Source organism: Monodelphis domestica, chromosome 1 (assembly GCF_027887165.1).
Source record: "Monodelphis domestica isolate mMonDom1 chromosome 1, mMonDom1.pri, whole genome shotgun sequence".
NCBI classification, from domain to species: domain Eukaryota; kingdom Metazoa; phylum Chordata; class Mammalia; order Didelphimorphia; family Didelphidae; genus Monodelphis; species Monodelphis domestica.
In genome coordinates this window covers 272,024,376-272,048,872 of record NC_077227.1, presented here as the reverse complement: position 1 = coordinate 272,048,872, position 24,497 = coordinate 272,024,376, and the positions used below count along the sequence as shown (strand labels likewise).

At 35.2% G+C, this 24,497-nt stretch overlaps 1 long non-coding RNA gene across 2 annotated transcripts in view; it reads right to left on the bottom strand.

Annotated features, from left to right (window-relative positions):
* Window positions 1-19,188, bottom strand: part of LOC130456321 (uncharacterized) — a 110,326-nt gene extending 91,138 nt beyond the window's left edge. Inside the window, exons 1-2 of one of the 2 annotated variants that reach the window (XR_008914991.1) lie at window positions 18,827-19,188; window positions 12,565-12,639 (exon numbers count right to left, since the gene is read on the bottom strand). This is a non-coding gene — a long non-coding RNA (uncharacterized LOC130456321). The remainder of the gene's footprint in view (window positions 1-12,564; window positions 12,640-18,826) is intronic. The other variant, XR_008914992.1, reaches the window with a different exon arrangement.
* Between the last annotated feature and the right edge of the window lie 5,309 nt (window positions 19,189-24,497).

The window sequence follows — 24,497 nt, the reverse complement described above, 5'->3', positions numbered from 1 at the left end:
AACCAATTTAACAAAAAATCAAGCCATTTTCCAGTTGAGATATTGGCAAGGGACATGAGTAGGCAATTTTCAGTTAAAGAAATCAAAACTATTAATAAACACATGAAAAAGTGTTCTAAATCTCTTATAATCAGAGAGCTGCAAATCAAAACAACTCTGAGGTATCACCTCACACCTAGTAGATTGGCTAACATGACAGTAAAGGAAAGTAATGAATGCTGGAGGGGATGTGGCAAAGTCAGGACATTAATGCATTGCTGGTGGAGTTGCGAATTGATCCAACCATTCTGGAGGGCAATTTGGAACTATGACCAAAGGGCACTAAAAGACTGTCTGCCCTTTGATCCAGTCATAGCACTGTTGGGTTTATACTCCAAAGAAATAATAAGGACAAAGACATGTACAAAAATATGTATAGCTGTGCTCTTCATGGTGGCAAAAAATTGGAAAATGAGGGGATGCCCTTCAATAGGGGAATGGCTGAACAAATTGTGGTATATTTTGGTGATGGAATACTATTGTGCTCAATGGAATAATAAAGTGAAAGAATTCCATGGGAACTTGAACAACCTCCAGGAATTGATCTAGAATGAGAGGAGCAAAACCAGGAGAGCATTATACACAGAGACTGATACACAGTGGTACAATCAATTGTAATGGACTGCTCCATTAGTGGCAATGCAGTGATCCTGAGCAACTTGGAGGAATTCACGAGAAAAACCACTATCGACTTTCAGAGGAAAACTGTGGGAGTAGAAACACTGAAGAAAAACAACTGCTTTACTCCATGTGTCCATGGGATATGATTGGTGATGTAGACTCTAAATGCACATCCTAGTACAAACATCAAAAGCATGGAAATAGGTTCTGATCAAGGACACAAGTAATACGCAATGCAATTGTGTGTTGGCTCTGTGAAGGTTGGGTAGAGGGGAGGGAGGGAAATATTGTGATTAGTTTAACCAAGGAATAATGTTCTAAATTGACTAAATAAATAAATTTAAATTGGAAAACAAAATAAAAAAACTAAAAATAAAGAAATAATGAGCAGAATGATTTCAAAAAATGCAAGAAAACTTTATATGTACACATGTAAAGTGAAGCAAGCAGGATCAGAAAAACATTGTAGAGAGTAACAGCAATATTATAAGGGTGATCAACTGTTAAATATGTAGTTATTCTAATCAATAAAATTATCCCAGACAAATCCAATGGACCTTTTATGAAAAATGTGCATATCCAGAGAGAGAATTGATGAACTCTGCATACATATTTAAGCATACTATTTTTACTTTATTTTTCTTGGGCATGTTTCTTTTCCATGTGTGGGGTGTTTTTGCAATATTGCTAATATGAAAATGTTTTCCATGTCTTCATATGTATATCTGATGTCAAATTGCTTGCATACTCAAGGAGGGAGGAGGGTAGAAAGGAGTGAGAGAATTGGGGACTCAGTTTTTAAAAGTTAACATTAAAATAATTTTACAGGTAATTTAGAAAATAATTTAAAATATGCTATTAAAGTTTTACTTCAACAAGAATGATATAGTGAATGGATTGCTTACACTTGGCGTCAGAAAGATTGGAGTCTGAATCTTCCTCAGACATTTATTAATCTTACAAAATTGGGTGTCACAACCTTTTTTTGCCTCTTCTCATTTGCAAACAATGATAGTAATAACACCTAACTCAGAGACTTGTCGTAAAGCTTAACTGAGATAGTGTAAATGTCAGGGTGAGATGAATGAATTGCAAGTAATCATTCAATCAAACATTTTATAATGAATGCAGAAAGTCATTGGATCTAGAGGGATGCTGAATAAAAGTGTTTAACAAAGTTAAAGAAATGCATTCAGAGCAATCTAGAGTCCATCCTTTCAGAAACTGGGGGAAGTAAGACATTCCAGTAAAACCCCTTGAAAAAGAATTATTGAGGGGGTCAGAAAGGGGCAGGAAATTAATCTTTGCCTTTGGTCTATTTCCACCCTCTTCCCTTTCCATGTTTGACTGGAGGAAGACTTTGTGACCTTTGATGGATCCAGGAAATTTTGGATTTCCTTTCTTCCTACAAGTGTACTAGCTACATTCTTGAATCATCAGATGGTGGTATATACACTGGGAAGCAAAGACAGATTGGTCAGATATTCACAATTCCATAAGAATCTTGACAAAGAATCTATACTAGGTCAGGAGAAACTTCTTAAGCACCCCATGAATGTAAGAAAAAGATTAAGCAACCAGCAACTGAAAGATATTCCTTTGTCACATGTACTCTCTGAACTTGAGTACTCTTTTGAAACCTCAGGATCTGCATGTTCTTTTGTGGGAGCAAGTGTCAGAGACTATTGGAGGTGATATTTTGTACCAACTATTTTTTATTATACCACTTAACATCTACTTAAAACTGGCCAATTTAAATTATTTCTCAATTCATAATCATGGAGGAAAAGATGTCAGGAAAGGCTTAAATGTAATTAGCCCAGAAATTCCTTAGACCAATTAGGATGATAAAGGGAAAGAACACTCAAAATCACTAATGATAAGAGCAATGCACATCAAAACAATCCTGAGATTTGCTTCATACTCAGAAGGATGGCAAAGATGAGAGGAGATTAAATATACAGTTGAAAGAGTCATGGGGAAATTGGCACAATAATTCAAAACTGGTGTAACTGTGAACTTGCAAAATTATTTTGTAAGATAACATTGAATTGTACAAATAAAAATTCTAAATACTTAAATATCCTAAATATTTAAACAAAATATTCATATACATTGAATCAGAAATCTACTATGATCCCAAAGATATCAATGATAAAAGGAAAGTAGTTATATATACCAACATTTTTATAGCAACACTCTTTGTTATAACAATGAATTGGAAACAAAGTAGATATAATAGATTGGTACTAGCTAAACAAAGTGTAATATATGGCAGTATAATACTACCATACTGTAAGAAATGATGGAATATGATGAATATGAAGAAAATTTCAAAGACTTATATGAATGAGCATGGAATGAAGTATTCAAATCCTAGAAAACTGTATACATCGTGGCTAAAACAATGAAAATGGAAATAATAATCCTGAAACAAATGAGAGAGAATATTTAAAAAATTATCATGAATAAACTTGACCTCAAAGAAGAGATATGAGTAGGCACCTATTGCTACTTTTTTCAAGTGGTACATGGAACATGGTACATGGAATGATATACAGTAATTTTATATTTTTTCAATGTATTAATCAATTTTGCTTATTTTTTCTCCTCTTTTTATTTACAAATATCCTGTGTTATATCAGATGGATATCTGAGAATGAAAAAAGATAAGGGAAGATTTAGGTGATATAAAAAGAAAATATCCCAATAAAATTCTATTTTATAAAGCATGAATAGCTAGAACTGGATGGTGTTATTGCTAATATTTAATGGACCCACTTCTGACCAGGTTTTAGACCAGTCCTAGTCAAAGCACCAACCTCTCTGTAGGCCTAGTTCCACATATATAATCTTTTGATTTCCTTTCTTTTAATTTATTCTTCTCTTCTGTCCTTTCAAATGGAGTTTAATTCTTCTCCTTGATCAAAATTGGTTCCCTTAAAAGAATTTTATATCATAGGGTCTCAAAGGTCATCAAGTCCAAACTCTTCATTTTGTATCCAATAAAACTGGGACCAGGGATGATTAGGTGACTTGTCTAAGGTCATATTGTCATTTATGCCTTAGTTTGAATTTAAAGTTAAGTCTAATTTTTCCTAAGACAATTGAGTTTTGGGACCTCCCTAAAATTGTGGAATGAATGACTTTTCCAGTTGATGGAGTCTAGTACATCACAGAGACTGGGTAAGGGGACATTTTGAGAAGATGAACACCTTCATCATCTATTCGTAAAACTGACTGAAACCCATTGCTATAGCCCAGTTAGTGCCTTCATAAATATTTCTGAGAAGGATGACAATTTGTGGAGAGATGCCATCATTTTCTTGTGACAGGGTATTTTTTAATGCCTATCCTACAGGCAGAAGTGTGCTGAAGCTAGGCCAAACCTGCTCAAGAAAAATAATTATTAAATTTTAAGTGAACTATTTAAACTTCAGAAATTTATAAATGTTACATATTAGGACTTGATTTATTGTTTTATTGAATATATAGACCTAGAAAAATGATGCAGAAAACACTGAAGTTCATCATATGTACAATTTTCCATCAGAGCCAATTTTTTAAATATTTACCAGCACACCCTTGCATTCACCGTGCCCTTGTCCTGTGATGCTAGACTGTCTCCCAAATTCTGGAGAAAATAAGGAAGAATATTTAAAGGCAAATCATTCAAAAATATTACTGATTACTGGGATTTAAAGTCAATAAGATCAGTTTTCCAAGATATTTCATGGTTCTGAAAAAGAATGCAAGGTGGCCAGGAAAGTCAATGAGTCAATATGCAAATTTCTGGAGGAATCCCTTCTCATGATCAGGTTTAAATGTAAAATGAAAGGAATGACAGAACCCAACTCATACAGCTGTTGTGAAGATCAAAAGAGACCAAGTATATATAAACATTAACAAACCTTTAAAGACTATGAAAAGTTCAATAATTATTAATTATCACCACCACCATCATCATCATCATTACTTTTGTTATTAATATGGAAGATGTTGGACTATCATAACACCTATGTCTGTTTTCTGGAAGCCAGAGAGAAAAAAAACTGAATGTTTAATATGACCTTTCAAAAGAAAACTATTTTATTTTTTCAACATTTTTACGAAAATAAAATGCAAGATTTTTGAGCAGAAAAATATCAGGAACAGCTGTTTTTGACTGCAAAAATAGAGACAGGCAATGCTGTGCAGAAACAACAGATTTTGCCTGTGGCAAATATATGAAATTTCCATATTGCACTAGATACAGAAGTTTCAAAGTTTTCCCTTCAGGAGCAACCATCCTAGTTGGAAATGTAGAAAATATGCTCAGAATGAAATCTGGATATGTTTTTCAAAAAAGTAAAAATGGATTCACTTAGTTCAGTTCCAAATTAGGCCAAGCTACACTGAGAAGAAAAAGTGAAAATGGTAAACGGCAGTAAGGGACCAGGTCATATAGGCAGAAAATGAATGGGAAAGGAAAAAAAAATCAGTCCAAATTGAGATAGAAAAATTGAAAAGAGGCAATAAAGGTTGTAGTAAAACTCTTTAAAGTTTAGAAAGAGACAAGTTTGAAAAGACCAAGTTGTAGATTCTAAACCTAGTGAACACTGAGACAAAAGAGATTTTTCCCCCTGTACTCTTTCAGTAAAAATGTTTTCTGAGCCCTTCATTATTTCTTTGGTCTTTTCCATTGTCAAAAGAAAAGGTATACTGTTGGGTTTTTTGTTTGTTTTATATTAAATGATACAAATAGAAAGATCTCTATCATCATAATTTGAGCTGCATTATTTGAGCTATAATTTCTTAAAACAATCCTTGGGAAGAAGCATAAAAACGTATAAAGTATATCATAATCATCTAGTGCTTTTGCAAAGTATTATAAAGCCAGATTAATCCCTAGCTTTGTTCTATGAGTTCTATCTTCTTGTGTACTGAACATTCAATCAGACAAATTATTGTGGTCCACCCATCAGATTTCCAATCAGTTGCAACATGGGGAAATTTAAATATTTGATTTCAACTCAAGTAATAATGTACTGACTGGAGACAAGGCCATGGACAAAGCATTTAAAAACTTTATTCAGCCATGTGAGATTTCTACTAAATATAAAGAATCCTTTGTGTAGACATCATTTTCTTCCTGATCTTGTCAGTTCTATCCTTCAGACTGAAAAAAAAATTAGAATAACATAAAGGAGAAAAACATTGGAAGGCATCAGAACTCTGACCAAACGAGTGACTAATCTTGACATTAGAGAATTGACAGTGAAACTTTTCTCCTTCCTCATTAGAGAGGTGGACCAAAGTTCTGACTAAAAAGTGCATGCTATCAGACTTGGTCATCATATTGGTTTGTTTATGTTACTATGTATCTTTGGGAAAGGGATAGAACTGATGGTAGAAAGGGAGAATAAAATAAATTTCAAAAATAATAAACTCTTTAAAATTAACTTTTACTTTTTCAACAAACAAAAAATGAATTTTCTTTTCTTCCCACCCTTCCAATGAGGAAAAAAGAAAAAAATTTGTAAAAAGCTCATTGTAACAATATGCACAGTCAAGAAAAACAAATCATGAATTGACAAAGCCAAGAATATCCCTAATTATGTATCATCAGTCTGTGATGTTTAACAATGTAAATGTTTAACAAATGACTATCCAGGAAAATTGAATCTATCATATATCTTTTAAGTTTAATCTTCAATATTATTGTTTTCCCTTACTTTCCTAAATCTTGATAATTATAAATATACTCTGATTTGTTGCATTTGACCATTTTTAATGTGTAAATATTCACACTGAAAATTTAAACATGTGTAACATTCTAAGCTGGTTCAAGCACTTCCTAAACATCACCTTTCTATTAGAAAGTAGAATGAATCATGACCAGTCATTGCACTGATTGAAAATGTTAAATCAGATTTGTTTGGCTTTATAATGTTGTTGCTACTATATAAATTCTTCAGGTTCTGTTCATTTCACTAGACTTCAGCTCAAAAACGTTTTCCCAGATTTTGCTGAAAGTGTCTCAATGGCCTTTTAAAGATTAGATTAAGAACTGTTAATATGGTGAATTAATAATTAAATTATGAAATAAAGATAGGTATGCCTGGCTCTTTCAGTACTCTCTAGGAACGACCATGACTAGCAGTAGAAAATGAGGTGGCAATTATACTTTAATAAGGCACAGAGACAAAAGACAAAGTGGAACAGAGGCAGACAGCAGCATGGGGACAGGGAATGGGACGAGGAAAGAAGAAAGGCAGCAGGGAAGCAGGGAGGCAGAGAATATCACTTATGCAACCATGGATTAGAGTTGGGAGCACTAGGCAGGAGGGAACCTTAGGAGATAGAAGAGTGCTGAGGGGACAGGAGTTTGGAACTTTATTTTTACAGGGGCTTGGGCAAAAACAGTCCAACTTCTATCTGCCACCTTATGGTTGGTTCATTAGCTTATCCAAATCATGTCAAAGTTATAAAAAAAAAAAACACTTCAAAGTCATCATCCCAAAGTTATCTGCACCTTTTTGATGTCTTAATAGTTTGAAGCTGTGGGGGTTCAGATTTTGCCTGGAATTTACAGATCATAGACCAGAACTGTTGAAAAGTAGTGCCTAGATAGTGTCTCATAATTTTGGCATTTATTAACAGGATGTGAATTTTAGTGAATATATGATATAATTTGTAAATTATACTCCATTGATCTTTGGGGTGGTTTGTACATGACTTCTTGATCCCCTTTTTAATCTTATTTCCTATTAAAACTTAGTAGTATCTGTATCTAAATTTCAAAAGAAAACTTTTAAGTTGCCCATTGATCATTCGCTCTTTCCATTGCTTGAACTAGGTAAAACATTAGTTCCTGCTTTTAGAATATGTCTTTACAAGAAAACTGACATCAAAAATCTAAGCAAATGTTCTGTATACTTCTTAAAAGTATACAAAGTAGAAGGGAGAGGGTGGTCAGGAAAACCAGAATAAGATACAATTTTAATACATATAGAATGATTCAAAGGATTATTTTGAAGATAGGTAACCTTCCCAGAAAAATTATTTAAATATAAGTTAATTATTTCTGGGAAGGTTACCTATTGAGACATTCACAATAAAGCTATTTTTTGTTTCCTGTCTCCTTCCTATTATAGGTATCTTAGGTTTAAAAAGTAATATTTATGGAAGATTAGACTAAGAATATGCTTTTCTTCACCTCTAAACCTTAGTTCTTTTTCTAGCTATTACTTCTATTCTTCTTTCCTTATCTCAACCCCTATTTAAATGAATTCAAATCTATTTTGTTCTCTCCATAATAGGAGAGGGGAGAAAGGAAAAAGCATTTAAGTACTTACTATGTACTCCACCTGTATGTTGTTTTCTGTTGCTTTCAATCATATCTAACTTTATGTTGTTTGTTATGGGATTTTCTTAGCAAACTAACTGGAGTGGTATGCCATTTCCTTCTCCAGCTCATTTTACAGGTGAGGAAACTGAGGAAAACAGGGTGAAGTGACTTGCTGAGTTTCACATAGGTCGTAAATGTCTGAGGCTAGATTTGAACTCAGGATGAGTTTTTCTGATTTCAGGCTTGGCACTCTATTCACTGGACTCCATAACTGCAGATATTATCTCACTTGAGCCTAACAACCCTGGAATGTAGATATTATTATGATTCCCATTTTACCTTTTTGAAAATTAGGTCAGAGGTTAAGTGATTTACTCAAGATCTCCAAGTTAGTAAGTGTCTAAGAACAACTGAATTCAGTTCTTCCTGACTCCAGGTCCAGGATTATATCCATCTCAATAGCAGTCTAGAAAGCTTTTCCCCCATCCAATTACAAATGCCCCAATCTTGTATTATTTCCACCATGCTGCACTCCTTATCCTAATCACTTGCAACAAAGCAATGATGAGGAAAGCTATAAAATCAAGTTGATTGAGTAATCTATATGTTTATATTACATAATTTCCAGTTGGACACTCCCTGCAGCACAGCAATCTTTTTATATAACTCACTACAGCATTCCTTATAAGCCTTTTCATTTCTCCTCAAGTTTTTCATGGCACATCCTTTTTCCTTTCTCTCAGATAAAGACTTACACTTCACAGAGAAAATTAATTCCATTCAACAAAAGCTCCTTTTCCCCAGCTCTTTATCTTATAGAAGAAATCAAAATTAGTAATAGTCATATAAAAATGTTCTAGATCACTAATAGCTAGAGAAATGCAAATGAAAACAACCTAAGTGTACCATTTTATACCCAATAGATTGAACAAGATGCTAGAAACAAAAAATGAAAAATGAGAAATGAAGAAAATTGAGGCCATTCAACAAAAGCTCCATTACAGTTCATTATCTTACATCAATTAAATGTCTCCCACCATATCTCCTTTGCCCCAATTTTAAATGAAAAGAGGACCCTTCTCTTTCTTAAGACAAGCTCCTCTATATGCAGTCTTGATCTCATGCCCTTGAATGTTCAACAGCAGATCATCACTATCTTCAAATTGAGTCTTTAATGTTTCCCCAGATACTGGTTGATCAGCAAAGCAGTGCAGTGTATAGTCAGAAAGATATGGATTTTTAGCTGTGTGACCCTGGGAAAATCATTTTACCCTATTCACCTCAGTTTCCTTATCTCTAAAATAAACTGGAGAAAATAATGACAAACCACTCTAGTATCTTTGCTAAGAACACTCGAAATAGGATCACAAATTGCTGAATACAACTGAAATGACTAAACAATAACAAAAACTACTGCTTTCTGTCCTGATGTCTAAAATCTTATTCATTTCCCCCCTTACTTTAGAAATCATCACTTGATCCAAAAATCTCTACTTGGGTGAATTCCCAGGAAACTAGGATATCTATCTCTACCTCTTTTCCTCATTTGCTTCTAATCTTCCTAATGTGGGACTCTAGATTTACCTTATACCCCCAAATTATAGAAGTGGTTCAAGTCAAACTATAACAGGAAAATTCCTTTGCTTCCTTGCTTTCTTGTTAAGACTAAAGAGCGGGTAGCCCTGGAACTTCAAAGGTAAATAATAAGAAAGACCCTTAAGAGAATTATCCTCTTTGGATTCTCTCCTAGATCTCAAGATGAACACAAAGATACCCCATCCAGGCTATGCTTTGATACCTTTGGATTGTACCTAAGACATCTATTTGTCCCCTAAACTATGAGGGTCACCACCTATGTCTTCAGGACATAAGACACTGCTCAGACCCCGGTCAAGTGACCAAGCCCTCTCCCCAACTTGTGCCTGAGTTCATACCCCCCTCAAGTCACATATCACCTATTGTAAAGAGTATAAAGACTTCAGAGTTGATCCCTTTGAGGTGGTGGCTTTCCATCAGTGCTGTCCTCCTAGCTAAATTCAACATGAATTCTAAATTACTAAATTTCTCTTTTAATTTTAAACTAAGTTATTGAGTCTTGCATTCTTGAAAAGAATGTCTTCTAGTATGTCTTCTTACCTCACCATTCAGCTGAAACTGTTCTCTCCAAAGTTACTAAAGATCTTTTAATTATCAGATCTAATGGTCTTTTTCTCAATCCTTATCCTTCTTGATTTCTCCATAGCTTTTGACACTATTGATCTCTATCACCTCCAATATACCCTCCTTTATCTGAGTTTTGGAGACTTTTATGTTCTCACAGCTTTTGGATACCTTCTTCTCAGACTCAAGGGTACATGGAAACAGATTACACTTGGAAATAGAATAGAATAGGTAGAATAAAGAAGGAGATAATGGGAAATGATTCTAGATGTCAAAAGGATATGAGATGATTAGAATAGACTAGTGTGTTTTGAAGGAAAGGCCTCACATTTTTTTTTCAGAAAATTCTAAGATAAGATCATCCCTCTGGTATAAATGTATCATGGTTCCAGTTAGGAGCATTGTAGGTTAAATAGATCATGGTTGTAATTAGAAGCAAGGTACTCAAAAATATTCTTACTAACTCAAGAATAATGTGTGGCTAGCAGCCAGTTCGGCTACTTAAGTCACATCCTGAATATTTCAGCACCCTCTACTAAGGACAGAGATTCTGTCCAAACATCTATAATATGGCCCACTTGTTTGCTATATATTGCAAGGGGCAAACTACAAGGGTCCCCTGTAATTAAATCCCCTATTAAAACCTAGACTAATCATCTTGGCTCTGTATACTTCTTTCCTCAGAATTCCTGTTTCACAAGTGGATGCAGTAGAACACTTCAGAGTCCAAGTCTGCAATACTCCTTCATTAAGAAAAGAGTGAGGAGAGGAGTATCATGAGGAAAGAAGGGATTTAAAATAACCCTTTTTGGTGAGTAGGATAGATAAAGGATCACTAGAAGCAGTATCTTATAGTGAGGGCCAACTTGAAATTGTATAACATAAATTTGTAGTAGATCCAGTCAGCACCATTTTATGACTTCTTCTAGCTCCATTCAGTACCTTGTGAGTAGGAGTGAAGGAGGCAAATGTTATGAGTAATCTATAGTTCTGATTTGTCAAGATGAAAAAAAAAATAAAGGACTTAAGAGTAAAAAATAGAGGGGAATTATTTCCAGTGATCAGGCTACAGAAGGGAGGATACAGTAATCACAGAGCAGGGATGTTGGCTGGAGAAAGTACTGAGGCACGTGGAAAATGGAGGTTACAAGCAAGAAAGTAAAAAATCTAAAAAGGAGAGGAATTATGTTAATTACGGAGCAGCAATTCCAGAAGACACAGTGGAAGAAGTGGGTGAATGAGATGTATCAGCTAGGGTGGAAGATCAAGAGAATAAGGGAGCAGTTATCTGCAGTTGTAGAAGGCAGCTTATTTTTTCAGCAGTTAAGAGTTTCAGTATCACAGAAATGAGAAGGGAGATTCATCTCCCTGAGTTCTTCTCTGGTCTCAGACACTGTGTGACCCTAGGCATATCATTTAACTTTAGTTACCATCATTTCCTCATCTGCAAAATGAGCTAGAGAAGGAAATGACAAACCTTTCCAGTGTCCTTGCCAGTAGAATGCCAAATGGGGTCGAGAAGAGTTGGACACAACTGAAAATGACTGAATGATTTCAGAAATGTAAATAAGAAAGAGGTACTGGTATGGTAATTATTGGGAATGAATGTAGGCATAGGAGATGTAAAGAATTCCATTAATGGAAGCAGGTGATTAGGTTTGAGATCACTTTTTGAAATATAGTAAAGCTTTTAGCTTTCCAGTCCCATGGCAAGCAGACTATTGGGGGCACATAAAAAAAGAAAATCAAGGTTTATAGTCTCCTGAGGTGGTATATTCCAAGGTCTTACTTGGTGTAGAACTTGGCAATGGTGTGATCCCTATTAGGATCTAGGAAGGTATTATATTCCATCTGAGCGCCTCCATGATAGCGCCTCCTTTGGGGCTTTTCTCTCAACTCACGCTCACACTCACTAGTTCAGACTCCAGAGGGACTGCTGGCTTCTACTGTCCTCAGGATTGAAGCTCACAAGCCCCTTCTAGAATGCTTTCCATTTCAATTTTCCAGAAGAAATCAATAGTCTTAAGAAAGGAGGCAACAAGAGCATTTACTAATGTGCAAGAATAGAAAACATCTCCCACCACTCCCCAAAAAAGAAAAAAAATCTAAGATAAAACTTCCCCACAAGAATTCAAATATCCAGAAGAGAGTATACACTCATCATAAAAAAGTAAAATGACAATGAGACACATGTGAAGAAAAAATGTATATGCAAAAGGTAAATTTAGAACTCTTTAAAAGCTGTTCTTCAATATATTCTCTAACAATATTCTCTAAATAGCTTAAATTTAGAAGTTATTATTCTCTTTGAGAAATCTCTATAAAATTTTCTTTGAAAGTAGCTCTTTGCTGGGCCCTGAGAGTTGGTGCCCTTATTAAGTGTTGGAGTCACAATTCTTGAAGTTCTTTCCTACCTTGAGTGGCTTTCTACATCCATGTTTATCCCCGCCTGTCCTTATTGATCTTCAGTATCACTTCAGTGTGTCTCTCTGATGATGTTAAAGAAGAAAAATAAAAGATCAAAAATTATATTTAACAACATGTTTGGATAAAAGCATCACCTTCACCCTGACTTGAAAAACTAATATATATCCGTCAGAATGAAGTCATTCAGAGGACTTTGTCCATGTAATACAAAGAAATGCAAGGAAATTCAAAAAATAATTTAAATACAGATAATGAGAAATAATGACCAAAGTTCCTATAAGAAACTCAAAGCCACAAATTGAGATTTTTTGAGTGAGGAGATTCTCATGTAAAGCAAGTCTCCCATGTTAATTATTCTTGTTTATGAGTGTCTTCTGATAGCATCTCTCCTGCCTAGAATTCCATCACAAAGAAATAGACAGTGAATCTCCTTTGATTGCCTGACCCAGGGTTATCTCCCATATTGGTACTGACAACATCTCTGAGTTTTATTCTTGTAGAAACATCAAGTGGCATCTAACCAAGCAATTCAATGGACATCCCATAAGAATGGAATCAGAGATTTAACACTGGCAGGTTGGAATACCCTCTATTGCCAAAGAAATTAAAAACTTGTGGGTGACTTCAGGAAATTTCTCCTCAGGAAATCACTGTAGTTCTCTTTTCTATTCCTGGAATTTCTCTGTCAAATTCACTAAGCTGAAAATACTTATACAGAAATAGCTAAAGATTAACTCTGGAAGACTGACTGCCCAACACCCTCAGCACCATTCAGCCTGCCACAGCTAGCATCAAACAGCCCAACCCCAGATGACACACAGGAGAAAGAAACAGCAGCTAACAAGTGACACTGTAATTTAAAGATCGCCCACCTATCCCCTCCTCCATGACCCTGACACAAAATCATGTAATAGAGTTATGATACTTTTTAAGGGGGAAATATTCAATAAAAACTGACTACAGAAATGAAATTTATGAAAAGACATTAACTTTTTTCAGCTATCTGGATTTTGTTGGGAAGTGGGAGAAACAGAAAGAGAGGGTGAGGGAAAGAAAAAGGGAGAGAGAGAGAGAGAGAGAGAGAGAGAGAAATATTACTAAAATCTAGTCACCATGCCTTTCTCCAAAGTGTTGTCCCTTCTAACCACTTCAAATGGTTCTTTGTTGTGCTCTTTTTTGTCTTCTTTTATTTTCTCCTACAAGTTTTAATTTATTTTTCTGATCAACAATAATTTATTTTTTCTCTCCCATTCTTCCCAATGAACAGAAAAAAAGAAACTCATACTATACATATATGTATATGTAGTTTATACATATGTATAATGTGTATGTATTCACATAAAACAAATTCCCATATTAGTCATGTCCAAAAAATTTGGTTCCTTCTATATTTTAAGTCACCTTTCTGTGGCCTACTTCCTAACAAGCCTTTAAATCTTAAAAAAAGTGGGGGGGGGTATCCCAACTTAAAAGGAAAAGGGTTTTAAACATTTAAGACTGTACTAGTAGAGGATGTCCTGGGTATCAGACAGAAGTAGATGAATAGGTTTATCAAATACATACTTATTGTCAGGAAAGAATTTCTGTTCTCATCCAGGTGCAGAACATGATGGGCTTTGGCAAATAGTATGCCCTTTAAAATAAATCAGCAAAACTTGGAAGGTAAAAAATATGGTGGCTGGAAACTAAGTCTGGTTTCAACCTTTTGACGCCAATGTCCAGGAATATAGCTGATCTCTATTTTAAGAAATGAAGCAGCCATGTAACTGATCCAAAAAGGTAATTTAATAATAGTGTGTTGGACAAGAAGAGCTATAAAAGCACACAGATTGCCAAAGAATTCTAAGATTTAATTTATAGGAAGAGCTTTGAAATCACTAAGGCTTAGTTGGAGGGAAGGGGAAGAAAAAAAAATAAGCAAAACTGACTAGTTCAATATGAAGAAATTTGTCTAATGAAAAAGTTAATGTTTTAATCTAGTCCAAAACATTTTCAGTGGACATGAAAAATACCCTTTAGTTTTGCTCTGTAATATTTGGTAGGCAAGTCTATGAAACCTTGGGATAGTTAGTTAGGGTTTCCAGAAGATATCATGTGGTTTTTCAGGCCCTATAATTTTCAGTACCCACCTCTCATCTGAGAAGAAAGGCAGCCATTAGTTCAATATACTCTATACAACTTTTTAGCAGCAGCATAGCCAAAATGCAAATAAACCCACCCATAGGAAAAAATTTTAGAGGGGCCATAAATCAATACCCTTTCTGCTTTAGGTAATGGGAGAGCAAAAAGAAAGTTAAAATTAGAAAAGCAGAGATGCCAGTATCAGTTAAATCATCTCCACCAAAGTAAAGCCTGATGAATTTTAATTTGTCTTACCAATAAGAGGATAATTTTTATGCTGCATATGGCAGCAAGAATACCCATTTACTAAGTGCTTAATTAGGGTTAACTGAGGTTTATGGATAGATGTGTCTCCAAATCCTTTCAGACTTTGTGTGACTGCATCTGGATGTCAAAAGGAAAAGAATGAAGATAAATAGGTAAAAGAGAAATGATCTCCACTCTGAGAATCAATGTTGATTTTATGCGTTTGTTTTTTTTCTCTATCCACACATTTACATGGGAGAACATAAGGGGCACAAGTTTGGAAACTTAAGGAGCCCTGAAGCCCAGGGCTACTAGGAAATTAGTGACTAAATAAATTACAGTCTTCCAATTATTATTCCAATTAAAATTGGAAGGCATATGAAATATTAACCATGAATTAGCATTAGGTTTGCCTAAACTTAGTGAATAGGAATAGGATTCCAAAGATGAACTATGAGGTTATTAGTTAGCCAGAAGACTCTTGCTCTTTGCTCCAAAGAGCTCAGCACTACAAAAATCTTGCTAGGGAAAATAGAGACTTCTAGGCAAGACCTCAAAAGTAATGTATGCCTAATTCTAAACAGCTTCTGAGAGAAAGCCTGAGGACTTTAAGATAAATAACATAGAAGTTGCCACTCTTCCTGAAACGAAGAGATATTCAAATATTTCAACTGAAACAAAGGCCAGAGAAGGTGGAGCAGCATTCAGCAGAGATGGATCCTGTGAATTTTACCCTGATTTAACTGTTCATATGAATCAGGAAGATGATAGCCAGAGGAATCAATGAATTCAAAGCAAAAGCATTTAGAGGATAAAGTGAGGAAGATGGCAATAAAACTTTTCCCTCACAAACATGGGGAAATTTTTTTCTATAAATACATACAGCAGTAGAAAGATGGGATGTAGGATATTCAAGGAGAACCAGCATCTCTGGTGTAAGTGCTTGCAAAGCCCTTTTCAGAGATACTTATCCACCTCTGCTGTCCATCTGACACTCAACTGTGGCTCCAGGAAGATATAGTATTCCCAACAGCCATATCTTACTAAACCATCTTAGCAGACCACCTAAATCAGGTTGAGGATAACCAATAGCCTCAAACCAATCAGTGTTAGGGGAGTGCTACCTCCAAAATGGGAAGACTTCCTCCAGTAGAATGGGTAGAGGAGAACAATTTATTCCAACCTTCACAAAGGCAGCTGAAGCAGACACTGTAGAGCTTGGTCAGACATAGAAGACAGAAAGGTGTGTCTTGGACTATCACCATTCATTTTGACTTTTATCTTGTCACTGGACTTCCAATGACTCTGGAAAAGAAACTAAGACTAAGGACATTGTGCAACTCTTATCTAACTTAAGTCTAATTCATGCATAAGACATCATTCAATGATGTCACTGGTCCTCTTCAAAAATAAAGGACAAACAGTAACAGTAGAAAGAGCATCTCAGAAAGGGAACACAGAGAAGGCTAAAGGAAAGGGGAAAATGTAACCAGCACATACTTAGGCAAATTAATATTCCCATCCTGAAATATCTTTTAATGATAGCCTAATATCTTGTAATAATAACATCATTCTTTTTGGGACCTGTTCTCCATCTATCATAATCGTTCTTGGTATCTTAGTTTCCAATGGTTCCAAAGAAACACATTAGAAGGAGCTTCTAAATTTAGGAGATGTGTTTTCAGAAAGTGTCTTACCCATGGCCTACTCAGTCTTTGGGAAACCAATCTTGTAAATTGGGGGTGATACTAGGCATTACATTTTGGACTCAGTGCCTAGTAGTCATGTAAAAATGGATACTATGTCAAAGAGGTAGAAACAAGAGTGTGAACAAGAGAATATGGAAACAAAAGGAAGGAAGTCAGATCTTCTACAAGAAATGGACATATAAAAACCTATCATACCTTTAAAAAGATCCTATAACTCAATGACAGGGTTGGGGCTTAGTAACCTTTAAAATTATAGAACTATTATTGAAATGGGGTTATGTCCCTCTCCTACTTGTCATTTAGAGCTTGGCTATGTGAATTTAGCTGTGGCAGGAAGACTGAGGTGGAGAGCAATCAGTTTTCCCCATTTATTCTTTATATGAAAGAATGTAAATGCACTGACAAAACACATTACACTAATTATAATTATACCAGAACAAGATTTCTACTACTTCTTTCTAAAACTTGGGAAGTTATATAGGAAAATAAAAAAATTTAAGGAAAACCCCAAAGCAGGTTAAAAGGTTTAAAACAGAATTCCTTTTGGTCTGCCAAATTCATCAGTCCTCTTTTGTAATCATAAAGCAATTAAAGGCAGAAGAGGAAACTAGTTTGAAGTAAATTGATCCTGCCAGAGGACCTGAAGCAACATAAAGCAAAATGGGGAATACAGAACAAAACAAAATGAGTTATATCAACTCTTAACAGACTACTTCAGAAAGAGGAAAATGATAGGATTGATAAAGTTGCAAAAAGATTCTGAAATAAAGAGATGGGAAGTTAAGATGGCTCCTGGTGGAAAGCCTCTATCTCCTCAGTAAAGTAGGTCTTATTCTTTTTCTGTTCCAGTTGAATCTTTAGTATTCCTATTCCCTTCCTTTCTCCTTAAAAGTCAGCAGATTGAAATTAATAATAAAAAATAATAAATGACATAGCTTTGAAGACAAAGGGCAATATGAAAATGCCCCATTGAGGTATTTTCTTTTTCAAGGAAAGTGGTTACCCAACCATGGCATCCTTTCCCTGTGGCATAAGAACTTAGGTGGATAGTAAAGGGAAAGCTGCACTATCAGGTAGATAGTTGGAATGAAAACTGTCAGATAATAAGCATCCTGCTCCAGATCTAATATCCAGCAGCTAAAGTAATTTACCCTGGAAATTGGAGTTTTATTTAAAATAAATGAACAACTGTTTATCTGAGGAAGAGGTGAGACTCTCACTGTGATTCTTCTGCCTTTGTGAGAATCCTGTGAGGTAACAGGTAAATTGTGCCTTCAAGATCATATACCAAAAGGTATTCCTTTTAGAAAACAGACATGTCAGTGATGGACAATGCCCTGGACTGCACCATAAAATTAAATCTTATTTGTCATTATGCTTCTATTAACATTATAGAAAATGAACTTCTAATAGCAGGTTTTCACTGTCTTCTCTTTTTGTTTCTTTCATGATATGTTATAGGTAGCACAGTGGATAGAGTAAGGTCTGGAATTAGGAAGACCCAAGTTCAAATTCAGCTTTAGATTTTCACTCTTTTACCTCTGGACAAGTCATTTAAACCTGTTTGCCTCAGGTTCCTCATCTGTAAAATGAGCTAGAGAAAGTGACAAACCACTCCAGTACCTTTCTCAAGGATACTCCAAAAAGAATCACAAAGAGTTGGCCATAACTGAAATGACCGAACAAAATATTTTATTGCATTTTATAAATTCATTGGGTTTATAAATATTTTTGTCTGATGCACATAAATAGTCTCAATAAACCTCAGCCTTCTTTAAAAAAAAAACAACTAGAAAGAGTTCTTTTGTGGCAAGGGAGAGGGGTTTAATCCAGGAAATGTATGTTGATGATCTTTGGTCAATAACAAAGCTCTCTGAGAACAAGAAAGTGCATAGAAAATGAAGCTTAAGTGCATGAAATGCCAGCAGAAACGTTTGATATGCTGAGTGATCAACTAAATGCACTCCTCACTCCCAAGACTGTGCTATGCATGCCATAGGCACCTTCTGACCAGGCAAGGTTTCCAAGATGAATTCAGAATCACTCAACCTGGGTACAGCCTCATACACCAAAAGCATTGACATTCAGTACATTAGCTTAAATTCTGTAATCCCCAAAAGAATTACATTGTATGCTGTATTTCTCCACGGAAAACATGATCTTATTAACTCACCAGAGTCGAGTAGATAAATTACCTGGTTCTTTTTAAAAATTGGACTATAATTTCAGTTATCCTCCTTCTATACATCCAAATTCAGTCCTTTTTGTATAAGGAATGGCTGAAGGAACTGGGAATGTGTAGCCTGGAAAAGGTTCAGGGAGGATATAATCAAGTTTTTAGAACACTATCATACAAAAGACTTGTTTTTGAAAGTTGCCATATTTTACCTCTAAGAACATTTAGTAAGTAACATTTTACATTAAAGAAACAAAAGCAACAGTAAAACAAGTCAGACAGACAGTTGAGTAACTGATATAAAAAAAAATCAGGAGCCAAAAACAGATTAAAAATTTGTAACTGTGCCCAGATCTACATTTAAGCAAAAGAATCATAATTTCTACTTTGGTGGAAGGCCTCTAAATTGGCAAACTAAAAGAAGTCAATGGAATCTTTCTTTACATTATTTATCAAATAGTATATTCAATGCTCAGTACACAAATAATGCCACTTTTCCAAGGTGTTCTAAATATTTTGCAAATATCAAGTCAGCTTCACAGCATCAGCCCAATGCCAGCTGTTAATGACTTGAACATAGCAGATACCTAATAAAATAATTGAAACTGAATTGAATTGGACAGGAAGAAAAGCTGAGTCTGTAGAAAACTAAGAATTATAATTGTACAGGATGAAAACTGGCAGAAATTAAAATAGACTTTAACTTCTCCATACCTATATTCAGTGGTCTTTTCTCTTCCAAATTTCTCAGCCTAACACTGATTATTGCCCAAGGAGAAGAATTAATTTCAGTATCTTATATCTTGAAAACTGAAGGTCAGAAGCTAGACTCCTTTGACTCTGGCCCAGAAACAAATAGATTCAGAAAAGTGTTATTACTGTAGTGCTTGTGGGCAAAGCATCTCACTATCACCAACTCACAAGACACATCTCCCAGAGAACAGTTAACCCATGCTACAGGAACTTCGTATCCATATCTCCTAAAACTATATTACAGGGCACTTATTGATGTGTCCATCCTTATAGTCAATCAGAAAATATGGTTAGTTTAAATTACGGATATTTAACAAAATGGCATAGTAAGAAAGTAGCAATAATATTTTCCCCCAAAATAAATAAAAAATAGCATCAATAGAAAGAGTGAGCATATATATACAACATATAAAAAGAATATACACATATTGGGACACATACTTAGGGAACATCAACTAAGATAAACATGGAGAGGAGTAATTAATGTCTGCACAATCAGTGATTTCTTCTCAGGATGGTGCTGTGTTTCTTCTGCTCTCCCCATTCCCTGCTGAGTTCATAGTCTCCACTGGGCAATGCTTAGTTAAAACAAGGATTGGCTGAACGAATATTATCTGCCTGACATACACGTCTCAGCTGGATATAGTCTCTGCTGCACGTTGCTCAACCAGATTCATATTCTTCATCAGATGCTACTTTACTGGATACATTCTCTGCTGGTCACTGCTCTGATGGGTTCTCTGCAGACTATAGCTTCTGACTTTTCTGAAGTTCTTGGCTTTAATAAGGGAAGAGTAGGCACTGCCTTGCTCTTTCAGTTTACAACTGGTAGATATTTTCCAACTCTTTGAAAAAAGGACAGAAAACCTTGCAGGTACCACTCAGGGACTTCTCAACTATCCAGCTAGAAAATTTTAACCCAGATACCAAGCACAAACTTTATAAGAAATAGTTGGATTAGTTTCCTCAGATTATCTTCCTTCCCCCTTAACTTTCTATGACTCAGAGTTAGTGAAGCATTCCATAAGAACTATCTAATTTCTATTTCTTTTCGGTGACATTCTGGGTATCATGTTTGTCAGGAGTTGGTTGGAGCAAAGAGGCGATAGTCTTCCTGAGTTGTAGAGTATTTTGTACCTTCTGAGACATACTGATTGAAGACGTTAGTGTAAGTCTCAAGATGAAGTTTTACAGAGTAGTTTTTGCCAGAATAAAATTTGGTCTTATGCTGGACTGTTAATTCCTTGCCTGAAACTCATATTGATACAAGAAATGAAATAGGAAAAAAAATCAGATACCAAAAATGTATTTCGACTTCATAATTCTGTCACCAGTCTCCCTAAAGTGAAAAAAGAATGGTTGGGAAAGTTCCTTAGAATTCTTAAATGATGCCATTACTTCTATCTTGCTCACTTTGTATTTTTTCTCAAGATGAGCACCCTCATGCATCCCTCCCTCCCTCCCTCTCTCTCTCTCTCTCTCTCTCTCTCTCTCTCTCTCTCTCTCTCTCTCTCTCTCTCTCTCTCTTCCTAATTCAAAAAAAATTGATAAATGTTCTATGTATGCATTTGTACCTTGATTGATTGTTTTGTTGAAACTTGAAAAATGAACACTTTTATTTACAAGTTAATAGAAGCAAGTATTCCTCATATGTGAACTCATAAAGATAGTGACAACTTTTCAACATCTGCAGTGGTGGTCATTTTACTGCTAGCCTCATTCATTCCTTTCTAGTTCTGCTTATTCATTTTCCCAAAGGAGCATCTCCAACAACTAACCCAGATAGAAAAAATACCAGATGTATTTTTTTATGTATTAAAGTCAAATCTATTTTTAAAACTACCCTGGAGTCAAATTTTCACAGTTCAGGATCTCACAAATGTATCTTAGGAACTCTAAAGAATGACTTTCTTTGTATTTCAAAAGCAAATATCTGTCTTCAGCATCTAGACAGACCAGGGTTAGAAAGATCTGAATTCAAATTCAGCTTTAGGAGGTTATGAATTATGGGATCCTAGGGAAATCACTTAAATTCCTTTGTCTCCATTCCCTTGACTATAAGTAGATATAACTTCAGATCTGTTAGGACCTTCAAATGAGGAAATGTTTGTAAAAGCACTTAGCCCAGCCGTTGACCCATTATAGAAACTATATTTTATTTCTCTTCTCTCTCCTTCAAAAATAAAATGTAGGTCCACAGTGATTTATTTTATAGTTTCTCTCTCTCTGAGTGACTAGATAATATGCATGGAGTATGCTGATAATTGTATTAATAACCAGTTTTCTAGGGGAAAAGAAGTTTACTTGTAAGTTAGACTCATTTTTATTTTATTTTATTTATTTTTTAAAACCCTTACCTGTGTATTGGTTCCAATACTGAGTATTGGTTCCAAGGCAGAAGAGTGATAAGGGCTAAGCAATGGGGGTAAGTGACTTGCCAAGGGTCACACAGCTGGGAAGTGTCTGAGGTCAAATTCCAACCTAGGACCTCCCATCTCTAGGCCTGGCACTCAATCCACTGAGCAACCCAGCTGCTCCCTAGACTAATTTTTAAATATAACTATTACTAATATTTTCTCTATTCTCTTCTTAACTCTAGACAATTAAAAAACATAGTCCTGGTAGTTTTTGCCATTTTCAGAATTATAAATAGTTATACAGAAAATTTGACAATTGAGAGAACTTTTGAACTGACAGCCAACACTCCCTGGCAGAACAGTTCTTGTTTGTATTAATACTTCCCTCTGGATACTGTGAACTTTAAATTATTCCACCCCACTTAGACCTTACTTTATGTGAAGATAAAGTTGTAATCTCCTGATTGAACAATGAAGGTACTTAGCTCTTACCTTATAGTGAAGCTAGAATTTTAAGCTAAGTCTATTTTTATATCTTAATACAAAAAGTTGTTAAGTAAGTATAAAGGTTAAATTAATCACAAAAACAGCAAGTATCTTAATACAAAACGATGTTAAGTAACTATAAAGGTTAAATTAATCACAAAAAGGTCAAGTAACTAACAAAAGGTGAACTTAGCAAAGAAGTGTTAAGTAACTCTAACGATATAATCTAATCAAAGAAGATGAGAACTAAAGAATGGGCATTTAGAGGAGGGGGCACAAGGGTGAAAGGTCTATATATTGGCTCACCTCCTCTCTCCTGTACCTTTGCCAGCAGAGAGATGGCTGACAGCAGCGTACTGGGCCTTTCGGCATCTTGACGTGGCTACAACTATTTTCCGGTTCGGAGGTGAGTTTCTGGCTGAAATTTCCCTCCTTTACTTTCCAACTTTATCCTCTTAGAAGCCTCTCATCTTCTTCAGAGACCTAGAGACGGAGATTTTTAACTCCCCCTGGCACAGGCCAGGCGGGAGAAATCCTATATCCTCTTCCCTTCTTCTCCTTAAATTCCTTCCCTCTATATTAATTAAAATTACCATAAATTTCCAGATTGACTTGGGTATTTTATTTGGAATTTTCTCCTGGCGACCAATTAATTTGGATTTAAGTCAAAATCCTAAAATTATCTTTACAGTACAGCAATTGGACTTGGGACTCCAGTCGTGTCTCTATTTCTCATCTTTCCCTGGGACTGAGAATAGTTATTCAAGTTACCCATAACAGATTTCTAAAACACCTAGAAAAGCGAGTGCCGAGAGTGCTTGTCTGCTCAACATTCATGTCCCACTGACATTTTCTGGAGATTTGGGAATCTTCCCTCCAAAATTGTGTCTTCTTCTTTGGTCTCAACTTTAGTACATATGGCTCTTTCTTCTAGCCTTGAAATAAGGCACCTGGTAACCATAAACTAAGTTTAGAAAAACTTTAGAGAATGGATAAAGGACCACTATATACCAAGTCCCAAATATTAACCCTTAGTCCTCAGATCAAACTACTCAGACAATTGAAAACCAGATGAATAACATTATCATAAAGCTTTTAAACATACCCAAGGCATCAAAAGACATGTCACTGGCTTTATGAAACAGACATCACCACCAAAATCGTTCACTGTTTTTGTATCTCAAATCTCTATAAGCTTACATCATAGTCTGTTGCTCACTAATTATGTGAAAAAGAAATTGAGTGAAAGCCACCTAAGAATGCCACAACACAAGAACTGCATTGCCTGCCAATACCATCAGTAAGAAATCAAGTTTAGGAGACCTGAGCTCTCCTTCATTTTATATGCTACCAAGATGCTCCTTTAGAGTGGAAAGGGTCTATCTATGCCTTCATTAAGACTATTAACAATAGTTGTTTCCTTTCTAATACCATAATTCAATTGTGCGAATCACTGATTATGGTCAAAGATATATTTAATTTCTTTTCAGAAAATCAATTCCTCATTTTTCCTAATTCTGTGAATTTGAAATCATTGCCAAAAACCTCTGGGACACTTAGAATGAGATTTTATTAATCACTGCAAAAATATGAATTATTTATATAGACATTGAAGATTTTTGCTGCCCAAAATAAGGCACTATACTAATTTCTGTTGCTAAAAGATATATGTTGACAAAGACAATAATGTAAACTAGGTGGGTGGAGAATAAGAGCTTACCTTTTGTTCTGACTCAAATTTATGTGCCTGTTAAATCAGTGTCTTGAAAGTGCCTAATTCTTGATCTGAAACTGGATTTCATTCTCTCCAGAGCAAGTGGAAAAAGATTTAATTTAGAAGAAAAAAAATTTAATATTAGCCTAGGAATATAGTGCCTAGCTTTTTTTTACTTGAGTATGGTGGTCAGGATGAAAGAACTGTCAGCATCCCCTTATTGGAGAAATTATTTTTTTAATTTAGAATATTTTTCCATGATTACATGATTCATATTCTTTCCCTCTCCTCTTCACTCCCCCCTCCTGAAATCAACTGACAATTCCACTGGGTTTTATATGTATTATTGTTCAAAACC